This window comes from Lactuca serriola, chromosome 4, assembly GCF_051521515.1.
Source record: "Lactuca serriola cultivar US96UC23 chromosome 4, Lser_US96UC23_V15, whole genome shotgun sequence".
Classification (NCBI taxonomy): domain Eukaryota; kingdom Viridiplantae; phylum Streptophyta; class Magnoliopsida; order Asterales; family Asteraceae; genus Lactuca; species Lactuca serriola.
In genome coordinates this window covers 206,278,486-206,286,377 of record NC_136411.1, presented here as the reverse complement: position 1 = coordinate 206,286,377, position 7,892 = coordinate 206,278,486, and the positions used below count along the sequence as shown (strand labels likewise).

Sequence of the window (7,892 nt, the reverse complement as noted above, 5' to 3'; positions counted from 1 at the left end):
CTCGTTGATTTATATTATTCAAAATTTGATGTACTAATCGTAATCAATGGTAAAAACATATATGTAATTAAAGGTTTATAATCATAGTAATAAGATATTTGTTTGCTAATATCTCAAATTCTTTTATTATGAACTGGTGTGTCAACGACTTCCAACAAAGGAGAAATTAAGAATGGTTAGAATTTGATCCGGATGTTATCGTAATAATCTTTTAAATTAGTCCAAAAAACATATTAGGAACCATCTTTATGAACGAAATCATGCATGTTAAAACCAATGTATCGTAACTCTAGGCTTTAGTGGATGGAAAAAAGAGTCTCAGTCTTTCCAGTCTAGGAGCTAATTAATGCTCTTTCATACCCATTCGTCTATTTACTGTACTTTGAAATATTGTGTTTAGTGATTCAATAGCCTACCAACTAAGCATCCGTGGTAACAATTTGTAAATGAAGATCTATTGTCTGTTAAAGAACAACCGAACATCTGAAATAATTATAATAAACTTATGCATTAGATTCTTTGACTAGATTGATAGTTTATCCATAAATAAAGACAAACTTTAACATTTTGATTAAATTCTTTTGGTAAGACCCAATGTCAACCCCGAACCCTTCAACTTGGTTTCAGTGATTGAATCAATCCGCTCTCTCATCTCCTCAGTCAAGTGATTTTCCCAATCTCCCACCTTTCCTTTCCTGAAAAAATCTCGATTCTCCACCACCAACTGAGCAGTAAACTTCTGAGCACCGCCACCGTCATTATTCACCTCAAGATTACTCAAATTCTCAAAGCTACAAAGCTTCACAATCTCTCCCACCACCCCTCCCTTCTCCTCCTCCGCCGTAAAAGGCATTCCCATGAACGCCGCCAACTTCTTCAGCTCCACCGAGGGTTCCCTCTTCATATCCTCATACTTCATGAACAAGATCTTCTCAGGTGATTCCTGGCTTGCTTTCCAGTATCCCAACACATGGTCCCAAAATGGTCCGTATTCAGAGACCCCGTTGCAGAACAGCTCGTAAGTTTCATTGAACGAAATGGGTGGTAGTTCTTTCGACCTAAGTTTGCTCATGAAGAGCCACTTGGAAATGAGTACGTCTTTTGGATCCCTACACACGTACACAAACTTGCATGTCGACGAGGGTGATGACAGCGAGGTCGGTAACAAGCTGTGAGCAAAGTGTGTGGCGAAGAGTCGAGGAGAAGGGAGATGGTCGAACTTAGTTACCGGATAGTCAAGAAAAATGTGGGAGTCAAGGAAGGGGAAAGCACTCTGGGGTCCGTTGTGATGAAGAGGATGATCGGAAAAATTGTAACGGTGACGGTTGGCGGTGGCGAACATGAGAGCTTTAAACCAGGTGGTTCCACATTTCATGAAAGTTGCAAGGAAGATGTCAGTGGATCGGGGATGGAAGTAATCATCGATCATTAGTAAACCTTTGATAGCTTGGGGGGTCAACCAGAAACCTTTGTGTAAAAAGATGTTTGGGCTTCTCCAGCCTTTGTCTTTGGGAAGAGTTGCAAGAAGATCGTCAAGCTTTTCATGGAGCTTGTTGTACGCTTGTAACTCTTCTTCTGTTGGGATTTGGTTTTCAGCGTCAATAGCGGTGAGGTGGCTGTATGTATTTTGACCGGGAACAAGGTATGTCGACATGCTGTTGGACTGGATTTTTAGAGAGTGGAGAGAGTTCCCGAGTAGATTAATTGGTAGAATGATGCAGGAGAAAAATCGAGTACTCAGTTTGTTGAAGGGTAGTGCTCCTACATTTCACAAAATGCATATATATATATATATATATATATATATATATATATATATATATATATATATATATATATATATATATATATATATATATATATATATATATATATATATATATATATATATATATATATATATATATATATATATATATATAAGGCCTTTTATTCTGGTGCCTTCTATATGAAATTCATAGCGCTCAAGTTCCTCCACGTACCCCACTCTCGGAACGACATAACGTACGAAAATGTCGATTAAATCTTTTGATCATCACATAATACACCTTTTCCGATTCCGATTACACCTCCATTCTACACCTCTCTGAACAAACGCAATCGGTTCATCATCACAAAAAAACCCGAGCATATTTTACAATAAACAGATTGTAATTATTACGCGATGAACATGCAATTGCCCCAATTCTTCACCGCAAATATTAGGAATACTTAATCAAATAAGAACGTCATCATCTTCCTACTGGTTTGTAATCTACACGAACCCTAATTTGATTTCAATTCATTCCTACTTTTTACCGTCAATCTGTCAATGTATTTTCTTGTCCCGTTAAAATCTATTTGACTGGTGTGTTTGCTCCAATCTGCAAACTCCATATGGCTGAAATATCCGTTCAGGTATAATTTTGTCCAATTGTAATTATGATCAACGATTACACATGGAAAAAGAGATTCTAGAGAGTTTCAATGTTTTCCAATTGTAATTATCATGGACTGGGGAAAATATTGCTAAGAGTTTTTTCCATTGGTTTCTTTTACATTGTTTACACCCTTGAGATTCAAGTATATAAAAGTGCATAATTTTTTTTTTCCAGAAATGCATATCATATTGCAATCTATTTTTCCTTTTTGTTTTCAATCGTGTTAAAAAAGGGAATTGAAATTTCTTAAAAAAATATATGAGTATATGAGGGATTACATTTCAATACACCTTAATATCCACATTAATTCTAAATTTCGGTTTCTCTCTTATCAAGGATAACTACTTGTTTTTTTTAATTTTCTCTTAAATTTATTATTTTTCTTATATTTTGTTCTTCATGAATATAGATTTAGTATTGTGCTCGACAAGTATGAAAATTTCAATGATAAAAACATGTGGATAACTTGTGTTATTGGTCTCAAACTTCTTTTAGTAACTATATTTTTTTAGTCCAATTAGGCGTCATGCTATTTGCTGATATAGTCTGCCATTTTTTATTTTTAGATAATATGCTTATTGTGGGCTCAACTTATCTTTTTTTTTTGTCATCTTTAGTTAATGGTTGGATTGGCCTAATGTCTCTTTATTGATAAATGTTTTACATTTTGAACAGAAAGTTTATTGGCAATTCTCGCCTGTTAACAACATGCATTATGACTTGGATTTTTTCAGCTTCTTCATGGTTGTTATGGCGTCTAAAAGATACTGAGCAATGGAGGGTTAGCAGGTAATGGATCAAAGAACCATATGAAATATGTTGGAAAAAAAAGAATTAAATAACCATATGAAATATGTTAATAAAAAATCAATCAACTTTAACATGTTTATATGCTTGGATTTGTTAATATACAATCTGGTGTTGAAACTTACAGTAAGACTTATTTTGGAAAATATTTCCTATTTTAACTTAGGAGATCAATATTTCATTATTATATATGCTAATGGAAAATTTCAACATCATACCCTAATATAAGTTTTAGTAGTCCTATATCTCTCATAAGTTTAGGCTTCTTCTGTTATTAAGGATACATCACAAACCAAAACCAATAAAAATAGCAACACAGAATCAGAATACGTGGTAAAATAAGATGATAAAGATGTAACATAGGACCTAAATCTCTTCACACATTTGACGGAGCTTTAACTAAATGATATTTTTTTGACTGGAATATCTGAACATTTTTTTAATTGTTTCATCTTGAAAAATATTTTAGTAATTCCATGCATTCTCTAGTTCTTGTTTTTTCTAATCATTGTTATACATTTCAATCGTTTTTTTATAATTCTAATTAATAAATACGTGATGCTTAACATTATATAAAAATGTAAAGATCATAAACTATAGGAAATTTATAATGTATATCAATTTTATACTGAAGTTAGATAGAGTTATTTTCTTTAAAAATATCAGAACAAACAGGCCTCACAAGATCAAACAGCCGTTTCCGACATTCCAAAATCACAACATACATTTGACATGCTACCTTTGATCAAATCAGACAAGACTTTTTTGGACAGTCTGTGAGTGAATCGACTGTGTGTACCTCTACAACTTCAGATTAAATATTTGTTTCTTTCTTTAATGTTATACACATATTTCATGTTGCAATTTCATTCTGCCAGAAAATTATGTTACCTAACCACAACAAAGGATACAAAGCTTATCAGTTTAGGCATTATTCTATTACATTGCAACCCATTGGTATCTCAAGTAGAGTTAGAAACTTTTTACAGAAACATTAAGTGTCTGATGTGATAAGTCTTCAAGACACACTTGTATTTATTTTCATATTTCAACATCATACTTCCATTTCAATGTATTACAACATCTTACATTTAATTCTTCTTACTGAGGAGTTGTTACTTTACAGAATCTACCCAATATTAACATTGTACTCTTTGTTTTCTCTTATAGGAAATTATACTCCAACAAATCTCTTGGTCATAGCTGTGAAATTATTGTATTTTGAAGAGATTGCTATAAACTGGTAGCATTTCAAAGTACGATGTCATAACTAAAAACTTGCTGGTGAAATTAAGTTGTATATTTCACTTTCTAGCACTTATTAGTATTTACCAGTCTATCTAGGGCTACATTTATGTTTCTGATGGAAACATACTTATTAAGACAAGCTTAATTGATTGGGATAACTTTGTTTATGCAGAGCAATAAATTTTAAATAATGATCTGGAAGTGATGGATGATTTCTGACATGTATATGTGATTACTTCAAGTTCAATCATAAAAGGGAATATGTCACTTTTAGTAGATCTTAAACCCTTTACACAAGCAATAACGAAGCAATCCCATGATTTCTCTTCTTTAAAACAATTCTACTGATAGTAGTCAAAGCCCTGGTATGATTTTGGAAGAAACAAAAGTTTAAAATAAAGATCTTGGAAACTTTTGGGAAAAAAGAGTAGGCTCAGTTTAATATTACACTCATTTCTTGTCAATTTATAACCCTTCGGTTATGAGTGGTAAATGGTCTTTTTCACTAGAAATTTAATGTCAAAATAACTTACAAGTATTAATGGGGTACCAATAATATAAATGTAAATTTCATTTTCTTAACTGTAACAAAAATGTACTTTCATCTATTTACCAATATAATAGCAACATCTTCATTCTTTATTGATAATCAAAACGTACCTAAAACTCTTTATCCATAATAGCAATGTACTTCAAATTTAAACAATGTTGAAGGTACAAATGTGTAAATGCAAAAATGCCCACATACTTCCATTTTTGCTTATTTATCATAGCATCCCACTTTAACATTCCCAAAATATATACTCAATGGTAGCAATATCATTTGCATACAAAGCAACTTTCACCGTTTAAATTGGGTATATTTTCAAAAGTACAATACTTGATGCGAATGGAACAAAAGTACAATGTTCATAATTGGATGGATAAAAGGTTACTAAAATATGAGTTAATAAAGTACAATCCTTACAAAATAGCAATGCTTCTAGCCACAAAAAAATCCCTTCTTAAAAATTTCAACAATAAAGGAGCAAAGCTAGCCATTTATTTGCTTATTGTGGCGATGTCTTTCTTATTTGTATATTTCATTTTGGTTCTTCGTTTCCAAGTTAATTTTCATGTATTCTACATATACAAAAAAGAAAGACATACATAATTCATGTATTGATGCATAAAATTTGTGTTGAGTGTGACTTATGTTTTTTCAAATTTAATTTCTGAAGTGACTTTCTCGTGGAAGTTATACCATGTTATTGGTGTTCTCTGATCAAGATTTATTTGCTTCAAATCTCCTATTCTTTCAATCTCCCTGACTATTTGCTTGACTATACCAAGATTGATTTTTCACTAGTTATAGGTAATAGTGCTCTATAGTTATAGGTTATAGTGTCGGATTATTAGTTTTGGTTTATTTTCCTTTGAAATTCAAATTGGTTTCTGACGGGCCGATTTTCCATAGCTTCACTCAATTTTGATTGTTTGGTTTTTGTTATAGGAATATACTTCTATTTTCTATTTCTTATTCGTGCTTTTACATTGAAAATCCACATTTTAAAGCAGAAAATTTTTATTTTTGGGTTATTAGAACATTATCCTTTTGTTGACTATAAATAAAAAATACCTAAATTACCCTCTGTGGTTCGTGCTTAGCACGGGCCTTAGACTTTTCTAGTATATATATATATATATATATATATATATATATATATATATATATATATATATATATATATATATATATAAAAGTTCAATAGAGAACCATTATTAATCAAGGAACTAAGGAACCAATCAAAAGCGTCGGAATTTAAAGCGATCAACAGCAAAAGCAAGACTTATAAACTTTTATAATGGACGTACATGTACCGGATTACAACAAAACTCATTTTTTATTTAAAATTTTTTTAGGCTAAGTTTTTTATCGAAAAAAAAAACGAATATACCGTTGTTCACGATTTTTCGTCCTCTTTTCCATAGATATCCATGATGATATATAAAAAACGATTTTTTTGCAAAAAAAACTCCCTTAATTTTCTTAGTTTTTTCAATATTTAAGTTTATTTTTATCAAAAAAAAAATAATTATATCAAAAATATTAATTTTTTATACTCTATTAATAAATATCAACAACGAATATAAAAAAGGAAACTAAAACTCGAACAGTGTAAATTCACACTGTGAATCTAAACTATAAATATTTCAATTTTTAATATTCACAATATGAAAAATCTCGAAAAGTTCAGATTCACATTATGAATCTGAATTACTATTATGCACACTATGAATCTGAGAAGGGTCACAAAAAAAAAAAAAAAAAAAAAAAAAAAAAAAAACTCGATCAATGTAGATTCACACTGTGAATCTAAACTGTAAATATTTCAGATTTTAACATTCACAATGTGAAAAAGCTCTAATCAGTTCACTATGAATCTGATTTATTATTATGCACACTGTGAATCTGAGGAGGTTCATAATGTGAATCTGAACATGTTTACAATATAAATCTAAACAGGTTCACAATGTGAATCTGAACTGAAATATGGTTTTTGTTTTTTAACATGAATATTAATATATGTTTAAAAAGTACAAGAAATATGAATTTTGATATATTTATTATTTTTTTTTTTTTATAAAAAAATCGACCTTAATTTTTTTCATCAAAGAAAATGAAGTGGGTTTTTTTCGAAAAAAAAAAGTTCATTTTTTATATATCATCATGGATCTCTATGAAAGAGGACGAAAAATCGTGAACAACGGTATATTTGGTTTTTTTTCGATAAAAAACATGGCCTAAAAACAATTTAAACGAAAAAAAGTGGTTAGTTTTTTTTTTCTAAAGGGTGGATTTTTTGTATAATCTGGTGTGTGTGCGTCCAATGTAAAAGAGTAGATTTATTTCCTTGGTCATTGATCGTTATGATTTCTGACGCTTACGATTGGTTCATTGGTTCCTTGGTTAATTATGGTTCCCTATTGAACCTCACCCTGTATATATATATATATATATATATATATATATATATATATATATATATATATATATATATATATAGGGTTAGGTTAAAGTGTTTTTTACATTTATTTTGTGCTAGAATGCACCAATAGGAATTTAGTAAATTATATTATTATTTAATTAAATAATGATAGATATTAAATGGTTTCCATAATTGTATGTATATTAAATGATATCCATAATTATAATTTTCTCTTTATGGAAATTAATTAAATTCGTCATTAATGTCAGCAATAACATTCTTTCAGAATGAATTCGTATGTAGGTTTTTATGTCAGCAATAACATTATTTCAGGACTCACTCCCTTAAAATACAATAAAGTTGTATAGAATATGAAGAATGAGGGTGTATTCTAGTAGAATATACTCTCGTTCTCCTAGAATACACTCTAATTATTTTATATATGAAT

At 30.3% G+C, this 7,892-nt stretch overlaps 1 long non-coding RNA gene and 1 pseudogene across 2 annotated transcripts; one reads left to right on the top strand and one right to left on the bottom strand.

Annotated features, from left to right (window-relative positions):
* Window positions 1-489: 489 nt before the first annotated feature.
* LOC145103207 (cytosolic sulfotransferase 5 pseudogene) lies at window positions 490-1,761 on the bottom strand (annotated as a pseudogene).
* A 132-nt stretch (window positions 1,762-1,893) lies between these two features.
* On the top strand, window positions 1,894-5,049 carry LOC145100516 (uncharacterized). 2 transcript variants are annotated; one of them, XR_013705100.1, is made up of 3 exons: window positions 1,894-2,245; window positions 3,155-3,209; window positions 4,398-5,049. It is a non-coding gene; the product is annotated as an uncharacterized LOC145100516 (long non-coding RNA). The 2 variants fall into 2 exon arrangements; XR_013705101.1 differs by having other exon boundaries at window positions 3,096-3,209.
* Window positions 5,050-7,892: the final 2,843 nt, after the last annotated feature.